Source organism: Salmo trutta, chromosome 21, assembly GCF_901001165.1.
Source record: "Salmo trutta chromosome 21, fSalTru1.1, whole genome shotgun sequence".
Lineage (NCBI taxonomy): Eukaryota > Metazoa > Chordata > Actinopteri > Salmoniformes > Salmonidae > Salmo > Salmo trutta.
The window spans coordinates 19,161,438-19,176,035 of NC_042977.1; the positions used below are offsets into that span (position 1 = coordinate 19,161,438).

General features: G+C 42.6%; 1 protein-coding gene across 1 annotated transcript in view; it reads left to right on the forward strand.

Moving 5' to 3' along the window:
• The first annotated feature begins 7,237 nt into the window (after positions 1–7,237).
• The window catches only part of LOC115156865 (long-chain-fatty-acid--CoA ligase 3), a 34,277-nt gene continuing 26,916 nt past the window's right edge, over positions 7,238–14,598 (forward strand). The window contains exon 1 of the mRNA XM_029704648.1: positions 7,238–7,446. The gene's annotated coding sequence lies outside the window, so the exon portion shown is untranslated. The remainder of the gene's footprint in view (positions 7,447–14,598) is intronic.

Sequence of the window (14,598 nt, forward strand, 5' to 3'; positions counted from 1 at the left end):
TCCACAGATTTTCTATGGGATTAAGGTCTGGAGACTGGCTAGGCCACTCCAGGACCTTAATGTGCTTCTTCTTGAGCCACTCCTTTGTTGCCTTGTCCGTGTGTTTTGGGTCATTGTCATGCTGGAATACCTATCCACGACCCATTTTCAATGCCCTGGCTGAGGGAAGGAGGTTCTCACCCAAGATTTGACGGTACATGGCCCCGTCCATCATCCCGTTGATGCGGTGAAGTTGTCCTGTCCCCTTAGCAGAAAAACACCCCCAAAGCATGTTTCCACCTCCATGTTTGACGGTGAGGATGGTGTTCTTGGGGTCATAGGCAGCATTCCTCCTCCTCCAAACACGGTGAGTTGAGTTGATACCAAAGAGCTCCATTTTGGTCTCATCTGACCACAATACTTTCACCCAGTTGTCCTCTGAATCATTCAGATGTTCATTGGCAAACTTCAGACGGGCATGTATATGTGCTTTCTTGAGTAGGGGGACCTTGCGGGTGCTGCTGGATTTCAGTCCTTAATGGCGTAGTGTGTTACCAATTGTTTTCTTGGTGACTATGGTCCCAGCTGCCTTGAGATCATTGACAAGATCCTCCCGTGTAGTTCTGGGCTGATTCCTCACCGTTCTCATGATCATTGCAACTCCACGAGGTGAGATCTTGCATGGAGCCCCAGGCCGAGGAAGATTGACAGTTCTTTTGTGTTTCTTCCATTTGTGAATAATCGCACCAACTGTTGTCACCTTCTCACCAAGCTGCTTGGCGATGGTCTTGTAGCCCATTCCAGCATTGTGTAGGTCTACAATCTTGTCCCTAACATCCTTGGAGAGCTCTTTGGCCTTGGCCATGGTGGAGAGTTTGGAATCTGATTGATTGATTGCTTCTTTGGACAGGTGTCTTTTATACAGGTAACAAGCTGCGATTAAGAGCACTCCCTTTAAGAGTGTGCTCCTAATCTCAGCTCGTTACCTGTATAAAAGACACCTGGGAGCCAGAAATCCTTCTGATTGAGAGGGGGTCAAATACTTATTTCCCTCATTAAAATGCAAATCAATTTATAACATTTTTGACATGCGTTTTTGTGGATTTTTTTGTTATTCTGTCTCTCACTGTTCAAATAAACCTACCATTAAAATTATAGACTGATAATTTCTTTGTCAGTGGGCAAACGTACAAAATCAGCAGGGGATCAAATACTTTTTTCCCTCATTGTAGCTCATCCCACCGCCTCCTCTGCCCTTCACCCCTAGTGTCTGTCTCCCTCTTTCGCTTTCTGTTGGCCACTCAACAGCGTCTCCCCATTGTATGACCATTAGCTGTGCAGCTGTAACAAGGAGGAAGCATGCCACCTAGAGGTTTGAGAGATTCATTGCTACATTTCAAGCACTTAAGCAATAGAAATGGAAATGGAATTAAATGTCCAACTATCATCTCATAAATTCTTATCTACTCTTAATGGATTGGATAAAGATACTCAGCCAAAAGTTTGATGAAAGCATTCTCTTTAAAAGGAAACTTTTCTGGCACTAGAGCCTTTAGTTTCAGACCACAAAACTGAAACAGGAAGCACAACAGCAGGAGGCTTGGGAGAATAGTTATTTTGGTCTTTTTTTGCTAATTTTAATACAATTTTTACTTTATGCCTTGTCTTTCGTTACATTTTGAATGCTTAGCAGGACAGGAAAATTGTCAAATTCATGCTCTTTTCAAGAGAACATCCCCGGTCATCCCTACTGACTCTGATTTGGCGGATTCTAAACATATGTAAATGATGTCTGAGTGTTGGAGTGTGCCCCTGGCTATCTGTAAATTAATAAAACAAGAACATGGTGCCGTCTGGCTTGATTTATACTTTTTACTTGGGTGACTTGAGTCATTTTCTATTAAGGTATCTTAATCTACTCAAGTATGACAATTGGGTACTTTTTCCACCACTGATTAACAGCCTACAGTCAGAGAAAATAGATTTTCTTTCAGCCCTGCAAATAGCTCTAGCCGCCTAGCCCCATAGACAAATGATATTCCATGCACTTAAACATCCCGCATAACAGATTGTAAAAAATTAAATGAAAGAAAATTGAAGACACCAGCAAAAGATGACGTGTTTGAAAAGTCATAGCCAATCGGTATGAGGTAATGGATACCATTACGACTCACTCTCCAAAATGTTTAAAACTATGGGCACCGCCCCGATGTCGTCATAAATCTATCAGGCATGGACACCTGCATCAACTGGTTTGACTCAGTTCTGTAGAAGGCCAAAATGGCCAATGATGAGAAGATTGCATCAACCTTTAATGAGAAGGCCATTGATAATAAGACTGCCCAGCCCAAGAAAGCCCTGCTGATAGCATAAATGAGATGGTGTTCAGAATTGTGGGGGACCGCCCTGGAGAAGAAGAAGAGTAAGAAGAGGAGGGAGAAGAATATGCCTCGGGAAGAAGCTCACTCTCGACACCCTCCTGAAGATTGAGACCCCTGGCACTCTGGAAAACGGCCTGCGGGTGAAGAAACCAGAGATCTATGAGCAGATAAGATACCTTAGTGATGCGCGCCTTGAATCATAACCCGCAGGCGGCGCAGGCGGGTTTAGGATAATGAAATATTCTGTGCATGAAGGGACGGTGGGTGGCAAAGCGTTGAATACAGAGAAAACAATACTTTCAAAATCCATAGCCCTAAATGTTTAATTCTTGTGAAATGTATATATATATAAGCTAGATGCCCTCAATCTAAGCTAGATGCCCTCAATCTCACACAAATTATCAAGGAACCTACCAGGTACAACCCTAAATCCATAACCATGGGCACCCTCTTAGATATCATCCTGACCAACTTGCGCTCTAAATACACTTCTGCTGTCTTCAACCAGGATCTCAGCAATCACTGCCTCATTGCCTGCGTATGTAATGCGTCCGCGGTCAAACGACCACCCCTCATCACTGTCAAACACTCCTAAAAACACTTCAGCGAGCAGGCCTTTCTAATCGACCTGGCCCGAGTATCCTGGAACGATAATGACCTCATCCCGACAGTAGAGGATGCCTGGTTGCTATTCAAAAGTGCTTTCCTCTCCATCTTAAATAAGCATGCCCCATTCAAAAAATGTAGAACTAAGAACAGATATAGCCCTTGGTTCACCCCAGACGTGGCTGCCCTTGACCAGCACAAAAACATCCTGTGGCGTTCTGCATTAGCATCGAATAACCCTCGCGATATGAAACTTTTCAGGGAAGTCAGGAACCAATATACTCAGTCAGTTAGGAGAGCTAAGGCTAGCTTTTTCAAACAGAAATTTGCTTCCTGTAGCACTAATTCCAAAAAGTTTGGGACACTGTAAAGTCCATGGAGAATAAGAGCACCTCCTCCCAGCTGCCCACTGCACTGAGGATAGGAAACACTGTCACCATCGATAAATCTACGATAATTTATAATTTCAATAAGCATTTGTCTACAGCTGGCCATGCTCTCCACGTGGCTACCCCTACCCCGGCCAATATCTCAGCACCCCCTGCAGCAACTTGCCCAAGCCCCCCCCCCCCCCCGCTTCTCCTTCACCCAAATCCAGACAGCTGATGTTCTGAAAGAACTGCAAAATCTGGATCGCTACAAATCAGCTGGGCTAGACAATCTGGACCCTTTCTTTCTAAAATTATCCACCGAAATTGTTGCAACCCCTATTACTAGCCTATTCAACCTCTCTTTCGTGTCGTCTGAGATCCCCAAAGATTGGAAAGCTGCCACGGTCATCCCCCTCTTCGAAGTGGGAGACACTCCTGCCCCAAAATTGTTATAGACCTATATCCATCCTGCACTGCCTTTCTAAGATCTTCGAAAGCCAAGTTAACAAACAGATCACCGACCATTTCAAATCCCACCGTACCTTCTCCACTATGCAATCTGGTTTCCGAGCTGGTCATGCCACGCTCAGCCACGCTCAAGGTCCTAAACGATATCATAACCGCTATCGATAAAAGACAGTACTGTGCAGCCGTCTTCATTGACCTGGCCAAGGCTTTCAACTCCGTCAGTCACCGCATTCTTATCGACAAAGTCAATAGCCTTGGCTTCTCAAATGACTCGCCTGGTTCACCAACTACTTCTCAGATAGACTTCAGTGTGTCAAATCGGAGTGCCTGTTGTCTGGGCCTCAGGCAGTCTCTATGGGGGTGCCACAGGGTTCAATTCTCGGGCCAACTCTTTTCTCTGTCTATATCAATGATGTTGCTCTTGCTGCCGGTGATTCTCTGATCCACCTCTACGCACACAACACCATTCTGTATACATCTGGCCCTTCTTTGGACACTGTGCTAACAAACCTCCAAATGAGTTTCAACGCCATACAACACTCCTTCCGTGGCCTCCAACTGCTTTTAAATGCTAGTAAAACTAAGTGCATGCTCTTCAACCGATTGCTGCCCGCACCCTCCCGCCCGACTAGCATCACTACTCTGGACGGTTCTGACCTAGAATATGTGGACAACTACAAATACCTAGGTGTCTGGTTAGACTGCAAACTCTCCTTACAGACTCACATTAAGCATCTCCAATCCAAAATTAAATCTAGAATCGGCTTCCTATTTCGCAACAAAGCCTCCTTCACTCATGCTGCCAAACATACCCTCGGTAAACTGACTATCTTACCGATCCTTGACTTCGGCGATGTCATTTACAAAATAGCCCCCAATACTCTACTCAGCAAACTGGATGTAGTCTATCACAGTGCCATCCGTTTTGTCACCAAAGCCCCATACACGACCCACCACTGCGACCTGTATGCTCTCGTTCGCTGACCTTCACTACATATTCGTCGCCAAACCCACTGGCTCCAGGTCATCTATAAGTTTTTGCTAGTTAAAGCCCCACCTTATCTCAGCTCACTGGTCACCATAGCAACACCCGTAGCACGCGCTCCAGCAGGTACATTTCACTGGTCATCCCCAAAGTCAACACTTGCTTTGGCCGCCTTTCCTTCCAGTTCTCTGCTGCCAATGACTGGAACGAATTGCATAAACCACTGAAGCTGGAGTCTTATATATCCCTCTCTAACTTTAAGCATCAGCTGTCAGAGCAGCTTACCGATCACTGTACCTGTACACAGCCAATCTGTAAATAGCACACCCAACTACCTCATCCCCATATTTTTACTTACCCTCTTGCTCTTTTGCACCCCAGTATCTCTACTTGCATATCATCATCTGCACATCTATCAGTCCAGTGTTAATGCTAAATTGTAATTATTTCGCCTCTATGGCCTATTTATTGCCTACCTCCCTACTCTTCTACATTTGCACACACTGTACATAGATTTTTCTGTTTTTTTATATTGTGTTATTGACCGTACGTTTGTTTATGTGTAACTCTGTGTTGTTTTTGTCGCACTGCTTTGCTTTATCTTGGCCAGGTCGCAGTTGTAAATGAGAACTTGTTCTCAACCGGCCTACCTGGTTAAATAAAGTTGAAATTAAAAATTTAAAAATTAAATGATTGTCCAGCTGTTAGGATGTTGGGTTGATTTATAGATCATTGTGCTGGCCTTGCTCTGGTGGGCTGACCCTCGTGAAGTTGACCATTCGGCCATCAGATTTGCCACCAATGCTCCTTATAGGACACATCACTGCATTCTATACTCCTCTGTAAACTGGTCATCTCTGTATACCCGTCGCAAGACCCACTGATTGATGCTTATTTATAAAACCCTCTTAGGCATCATTCCCCCCTATCTGAGATACCTACTGCAGCCCTCATCCTCCACATACAATACCCGTTCTGCCAGTCACATTCTGTTAAAGGGCCTCAAATCACACACATCCCTGGGTCGCTCCTCTTTTCAGTTCGCTGCAGCTAGCGACTGGAACAAACTGCAAAAACACTCAATCTGGACTGTTTTAACGCCATCTCTTCATTCAAAGACTCAATCATGGACACTCTTACTGATAGTTGTGACTAATCGTGTGATGTATTGTTGTCTCTACCTTCATGCCCTTTGTGCTGTTGTCTGTGCCCAATACTGTTTGTACCATGTTTTGTGCTGCTACCATGTTGTACTGCTGCCATATTGTGTTGCTACCATGTTGTTGTCATGTTGTGTTGCTTCCATGCCGTGTTTTCATGTGTTGCTGCCATGCTATGTTGTTGTCTTAGGTCGCTCTTTATGTAATGTTGTGGTGTCTGTCTTGTCGTGATGTGTGTTTTGTCCTATCTTTTAATTGTATTTTTAATCCCAGCCCCCATCTGGTAGGACGCCATTGTAAATAAGAATTTGTTCTTAACTGACTTGCCTTGTTAAATAAAGGTACAACAAATATATATAAGTTGCACATCATCATCGGCACATTCGGCAGGGGCTCTTAATTAAAAAAATAAAACATTCTCACTCCTTTTTTTGTATTCATAATACAGATCAACAACTTACAGTGCTACATCATACAAAACAGAACGCAGGTATTAACAAGAAAATACTAAAACATACAAAACATATCAATGAAATAATAAAATAATAAACAATTCTAGTGCAATTGTAATCACTCTGAAAAAAGATCATTATAATGATTCAGGAAAATGTTATTCTTGTTGTTATTCACTAGGGATAATGTTTTAATAAGATAGTTAAATTCAATCAAAAATATGTGCAATTTTGGAATAGAATTTTGGAATTTTTGTTTGTGTATAAAGTATTTGGCAACAAGAATAAAAAAAATCACAATCATTTCAATGGTCTTGTTATCATTGCAATAGTAACATATTATATCCTTCGTGCCAAAAACATGGGTAGTGTTCATAATGGTAAATAAGTGTTCTGCAAGGTTTTCCCAAAATTCTGACACCAATTTACATCCAAAGAACAAGTGAGACAGATTCTCACCTTCTTTTTCACAGAAAACGCAGATATCATCAATAGCCACCAATTTGGACAACATAGAATTACATGTATATATCTTATGTACAATTTTAAAGTGCACTTCCTTAAATTTGTTTGGTATACACTATTTGTAAGGCCTTAACCATGCATTTTTTCTAGACAATGTCAGGAATAAGCATGTTCCAGAAAATGTTTCCTCTTGGTGTAAGTTGGTTTTGTGAATGGAGAATTTGACTTATATATTTATTACAACAAGATTTCTCAAGCCTTCCAAACTAGGCAGGGGCTCTTCCTCTGACCGCCAGTAACCCTGTGGACATCACAGCTACCTCAAGCACGCGCCACCTTCAGCAGTCCAATCGCAGGCAAGCGGACTGCCTTGACAACGTTTCGTTTCCCCATCACTTCCGGGCTGGTAACAAGGGCCATTGATTCCCGCAGATTTTCATAAAAATATCTTAGTTTAATAAATACATTGGCGCCATTGCTGTGATGTTTTGGGAGTGATATGGTCACAAAGCCTACAAATGAGGTTGGTGTATTGACAAAATTCTTCCAAGAGACGCGGGAATAGCGGATGATGAAGAGGTGAGGTTGCATTGTCTGGGCTCTCGATTCTTGCAGATGTGCTGCGATGTTAGCTAACGTTAGCTGGCTAGCAATTCTATGGTGTTGCTTGCTACCAGTAGCTCTCTCGACGGATAATCCAATGTTATTTGGTGTAATTGAAATGAGACTCAATAGGTTACTAGCTAGTGTCGGCTTGCCTTTGTCGAAACGTTTTTTATTTAATTTGTATTAGTTAGCTGTGTGTGTCATCCACAGCTGTAATGCCGGGCTGTTGATGCTAACGTTGGATATATTTGATAGGCGCTTTCCTGTCTGGCGACGTTAGTAAGCTAGTTCACTACAGTACCTAACGTTAGCTTACTGTGGTATTGACAAAAGGGTTTCATCATGGCATTTTGAGTGTGTTGATCTCCCCATTTATATCACGTGTTATTACACGTTATCAGGATCTGGGTAACAGTTAGTTACCTAACTATTTGGTTTGTTTGTTATATTTTTAGTTAGTTAGTGAACGTTAACTATCTACCTGTAGCATATTTAGTTAGCATAGACTTTTTGCATAGATATGGAACAATTGTTCATCCAACAATGTGGTAACGTTATTGTCTTTTGGCCTGTCAAACTATCTAGCATTATAGACCCTGCTAAGTAGGGCTAACTGTCCTTACCATACCGGTAACGTTGGTCAAACAACTGCGTCATGGCAACAGACAATCACAAATGTCACCTGACACATGTCTGGAGAGGAGCCTGTGGTGTTTCCTTTCTGGGAGAAGGAGATGGTGTGTGCTGTGCAGATAACAATGACAACTACAATATAATGATGGTGAGAAGGCCATAGATAGGTGACAGATTTGGAGTCTCGTGGGTATGGGCTGACTGAATCAGTTCAGGATGTAGGGTGGTCAGGTGCTTTGATTTGATTAACTTATGCCAGTATGCCAATACTGCTATGGCACCACATTAGGCATCATTCACATCTTGTTAGTTACAAATACTTTAGCTGTTGTGCAAACTGTGTTTATGACACTGGTGGACAGAGTGGTGGATTCCTCCAGATGATTTAACAAGGCACATTCTCTCTTTATCTCTCTCTGTGTGTGTCTGTTTCAAGGACTCTAGGAATGTTGTCTTTACTTTGGGGTCAAGTGGAAGTAGACAGAGTTTACACAGCAGAGCATTTCTTCTGGGTGATTGAGAGTTCTGTTTTCCAGAACCAGACTTGACCTAGACTATCCCTAACAATAATGGAACAACAACGACTCATTTGTTTACAATTACAGGAGTAGAACTAGCTATATGTTTACTGTGCTGTTAGGCCTACATTTCAGTTTCATAGTTCCCGTTCAGCCATGTGGTCTGCGAGCCATTATTACTCTGCGCCATGACTCATTTAAGTGGAGACTCAGAGTAGCCGAAAACTTGACTGGGAGATCGTTTGAGGCGTGTCCTCTAATTAGCCTGTCCTTTCTACCATAGAGGCTGGACCTGTAGTTCTGGTCTTGTTTGTCAAAGCCTTTGATGAAGAGCTGTGAGACTTTGCATTAGTGGCTGTACTAGTTTAGACTAGTCTGACTTGGTGACCTCTGTGGGTCATTCCACCTCAAAAAGCACAAGAAAGGGGATTTTGACACCCACCATCTCAGATTTCTGAAATAGTTTCTGTAGTTAGTAACAGATACGATTAGCATTTCAGAAACAACATGTTCTTGAAATATAATTTGATCTCTGAGAAATTAAGCTAATTGATTGCACCCAAATTGGACATTTTAATTTATAGGATTCAGATAATATTCATATATAAAATATAGTACCCAACATCTGATTTACACCAAAGTTCTTCCTACCAATGAATATTAAAAAAATCTAAAGCCACTTACAGACCCCCCACACCGCATGCCAATCCCACCCAACAGCCAGTTCACAGTTCTCTATTTTTGACAAGTAGTATGAAACTGTGGCTTGGCGTATTGCTTCTCCATACTATTTAATGTATTCCCTGTGAATCTGGTGATGTTTTTTTCCCCTTTTCAGAGAAATTAGTAATTGAAGTCGCTTGCATTATTTGCCATAAAGTAGTGTGAAAGTACAAGGTTTTGATCACCAGATGCAGCTGTTCCTGCTATACCGCAACACTATTTTATCCATTGTGCTGGTCTCTTGTGTTTATTAAATTGATCACAACATTTCCTTTGTGACTTTGGGTAGAAAACCAATGGATTCGTCTCATTATGAAAATAAATGTTGTGGTCATACTCACAATTCAAGCCAGCAATTCAGTTTAATAATAGCAACCTAATGTCTCAAACCAACTCTCCTCGAGTAGTCCAACAAGTGTCTGTTCTCGTAGGGCTATCCCTATGCAATTCTCATACAAAGACTTTTCCTGGAAGCCCAAAACTTTGATGGTGAAATGCACTAGGGACTTCATTGTTGTGACAACCCTAATAAAATATTTAATTGCATGGCAGTCTTATGTTTGTCAATACAGTTATTAGGAAACAACTCTGTATATTGTGATTAGTGACATCACCCATGGTATTGGGTTGGGTTTTAATTCACACTACATTCGCGAGTGACGCAGCGGTCTAAGGCACTGCATCTCAGTGCAAGAGGTGTCACTACAGACCCTGGTTCGATTCTAGACTGTATCACAACAGGCCATGATTGGTCCAGCGTCGTCCGGGTTAGTGTTTGGCAGGGGTAGGCTGTCATTGTAAATAAGTTTGTACTTAACTGACTTGCCTAGTTAAATAAAGGTTAAATTAAAAATACATTTTTTTAAAAACATTACAAAACACTATACAGTGTGTGTTTTCAACTATTTCCATTTGAAGACCATTTGAGATCATAACATTGAAACCATTAGAACTGCTATAGCCTAATGGTTTGCTTGTTCATCAGGAATGGTCTAACAGTAACTAATCCAGACCTTTTTTGAAGGAAATAAACCAAACACAAATGGGCCGTTTCCTGGACACAGATTAAGCATAAAAGAAGGACAAACTGATTTGCTTTCATGGAGGACTGGCTTGAATTGTGAGGATAGCCACACAATTTATTTTTGTCATGGGCCAAATCTATTGGTTTTCTACCCAAAGTTACAATGGAAATTGTGTGATCTGTTTAATAAACACGATACCAGCAAAATGGATAAAAGAGTGTGGCTGTATGGCAGAAACTGCTGCATCTAGTGGTCAAAACCTGGTACTTTCACACTACATTATGGTGAAGGATGCAAGGAACTTCCATAACGATCTTTTCTGAATAGGAGGGAAAAAACTTAGCTGAGAAGACATTACATAGGATGAAGAAACAATATCCGAGCCGCAGCTCTATCCTACTTGTTAAACATAGAGAACTGATACTATATACTGGTTGTTGGGGTGGGATTGGTGTGGGGGCTCCGTGGAGGGCTTTTGACTATCTTTCTTCCTCATTGTTAAAAAAAGGTTTGGTCCAAATCCAATATTAGGTTCTATATTTATTGAATATTTTGTGAATTCTATAAATTCGAATGAACAATTTGGGTGAAATCAATTAGCTTCATTTCTCAGAGATAAAATGATATTCTAACAAAATAATGTTGCCGTAATGCTAATCTTATCCGTTTCTAAATAATAAAAAACGATTTCAGAACAATGTGAGATGGTGGGTGTCATGGTTTGCTGAAATGACATGGAACAAACCTGTGTCAGTTGGTCTGTGTCAGAGTCATAGGCTGCAAGTTTTGAAGTCAAGAATGTGTGACCATTGATCAGAGGACAGTATGAGTTCGCCTTTGAAAGGTCATGGGTTAGTCTAGCTTCCCACACAACCTAGAAAAATGTGTTCAGGGAAGTGTGTGTGAGACAGGGCGATTCTACTTCCCTATGCTCAACTAGGCCTATAGTCTCCCTTGAGATCAATTAATTTCTTTGGAGCAAAATCTATTGGGAGGAAATCTAGATCAAGGCTTGCCTGCAGTTACTATCAGGATAGTAGCAAAGCTCAGTCCAAATTTGTTATCTATAACCCAATCCTAGTTGTGAATAGGGCTGGGAACATATTACCGGCAGTCATGGGTCATGACCGCAGTAAAATGCCATGTGACTGAGTCACGGTAATCCCCTTTTATGCACTCTGGACATGCTTTGGTAGAACCCAACTTGCTAACTACCATCAGGTCCTAATGGTCTGGTATTCAGGGCTCTATTGTTCCTCCATCAGGTCCAAATGGCCTGGTTCTCAGGGCTCTATTGTTCCTCCATCAGGTCCTAATGGCCTGGTTCTCAGGGCTCTATTGTTCCTCCATCAGGTCCTAATGGCCTGGTACTCAGGGCTCTATTGTTCCTCCATCAGGTCCTAATGGCCTGGTTCTCAGGGCTCTATTGTTCCTCCATTAGGTCCCAATGGCCTGTTAGTCAGGGCTCTATTGTCCCTCCATCAGATCCTAATAGCCTGGTAGTCAGGGCTCTATTGTCCCTCCATTTAAAAATGCCTTCCTCAACATCTTAAATAAGCATGCCCCATTCAAGAAATTTAGAACCAGGAACAGATATAGCCCTTGGTTCTCTCCAGACCTGACTGCCCTTAACCAACACAAAAACATCCTGTAGCGTTCTGCATTAGCATCGAACAGCCCCCGTGATATGCAACTTTTCAGGGAAGTTAGAAACCGATATACACAGGCAGTTAGAAAAGCCAAGGCTAGCTTTTTCAAGTAGAAATTTGCTTCCTGCAACACAAACTCAAAAAAGTTCTGGGACACTGTAAAGTCCATGGAGAATAAGAGCACCTCCTCCCAGCTGCCCACTGCACCGAGGATAGGAAACTCTGTCACCACCGATAAATCCACAATAATTGAGAATTTCAATAAGCATTTTTCTACGGCTGGCCATGCTTTCCACCTGGCTACCCCTACCCCGGTCAACCGCACTGCACCCCCCCACAGCAACTTGCCCAAGCCTTCCCCATTTCTCCTTCTCCCAAATCCAGTCAGCTGATGTTCTGAAAGAGCTGCAAAATCTGGACCCCTACAAATCAGCCGGGCTAGACAATCTGGACCCTTTCTTTCTAAAATTATCTGCCGAAATTGTTGCAACCCCTATTACTAGCCTGTCCAACCTCTCTTTCGTGTCGTCTGAGATTCCCAAAGATTGGAAAGCAGCTGCTGTCATCCCCCTCTTCAGAGGGGGGGACACTCTTGACCCAAACTGCTACAGACCTATATCTATCCTACCCTGCCTTTCTAAGGTCTTCGAAAGCCAAGTCAACAAACAGATTACCGACCATTTCGAATCCCACCGCACCTTCTCCGCTATGCAATCTGGTTTCAGAGCTGGTCATGCTCAAGATCCTAAATTATATCTTAACCTCCATCGATAAGAAACAATACTGTGCAGCCGTATTCATTGACCTGGCCAAGGCTTTCGACTCTGTCCATCACCACATCCTCATCGGCAGACTCAATAGTCTTGGTTTCTCAAATGATTGCCTCGCCTGGTTCACCAACTACTTCTCTGATAGAGTTCAGTGTGTCAAATCGGAGGGCCTGTTGTCCGGACCTCTGGCAGTCTCTATGGGGGTGCCACAGAGTTCAATTCTTGGGCCGACTCTTTTCTCTGTATACATCAATGATGTCGCTCTTGCTGCTGGTGAGTCTCTGATCCACCTCTATGCAGATGACACCATTCTGTAAACTTCTGGCCCTTCTTTGGACACTGTGTTAACAACCCTCCAGACGAGCTTCAATGCCATACAACTCTCCTTCCGTGGCCTCCAACTGCTCTTAAATACAAGTAAAACTAAATGTATGCTCTTCAACCGATCGCTGCCGGCACCTGCCAACCTGTCCAGCATCACTACTCTGGACGGTTCTGACTTAGAATATGTGGACAACTACAAATACCTAGGTGTCTGGTTAGACTGTAAACTCTCCTTCCAGACTCACATCAAACATCTCCAATCCAAAGTTAAATCTAGAATTGGCTTCCTATTTCGCAACAAAGCATCCTTCACTCATGCTGCCAAACATACCCTCGTAAAACTGACCATCCTACCGATCCTCGACTTCGGCGATGTCATTTACAAAATGGCCTCCAATACCCTACTCAATCAATTGGATGCAGTCTATCACAGTGCCATCCGTTTTGTCACCAAAGCCCCATATACTACCCACCACTGCGACCTGTACGCTCTCGTTGGCTGGCCCTCGCTTCATACTCATCGCCAAACCCACTGGCTCCAGGTCATCTACAAGACCCTGCTAGGTAAAGTCCCCCCTTATCTCAGCTTGCTGGTCACCGTAGCAGCACCCACCTGTAGCACGCGCTCCAGCAGGTATATCTCTCTGGTCACCCCCAAAGCCAATTCCTCCTTCGGCCGCCTCTCCTTCCAATTCTCTGCTGCCAATGACTGGAACGAAATACAAAAATCTCTGAAACTGGAAACACTTATCTCCCTCACTAGCTTTAAGCACCAGCTGTCAGAGCAGCTCACAGATTACTGCACCTGTACATAGCCCATCTATAATTTAGCCCAAACAACTACCCCTTCCCCATATTGTATTTATTTATTTTGCTCCTTTGCACCCCATTATTTCTATTTGTACTTTGCACTTTCTTCCACTGCAAATCTACCGTTCCAGTGTTTTACTTGCTATATTGTATGTACTTCGCCACCATGGCCTTTTTTTGCCTTTACCTCCCTTATGTCACCTCATTTGCTCACATTGTATATAGACTTATTTTTCTACTGTATTATTGACTGTGTGTTTGTTTTACTCCATGTGTAACTCTGTGTTGTTGTATGTGTCAAACTACTTTGCTTTATCTTGTCCAGGTCGCAATTGTAAATGAGAACTTGTTCTCAACTGACCTACCTGGTTAAATAAAGGTGAAATACATATATTTTTTTTAAAGTTAGGTCTTAATGGCCTGGTACGCAGGGCTCTATTGTTCCTCTAACCACTCTGACAGTAATGCAAATGCAGTCAAAAATCACATCAAAGACTTGTCATCATAACAGTATAGTGCTTTTAAAACTCAGCTCACTGTGATTGATTTGAAGAAAGAAGTTCAACAGGTTGAAACAGTGTAAAACATGGTTATTGTGGATGTTGATTCAAAGCTTAACACAACGAAATGGACAGCACTTTCTAAGGTGATGATTCATTCAAAACATAGGCTT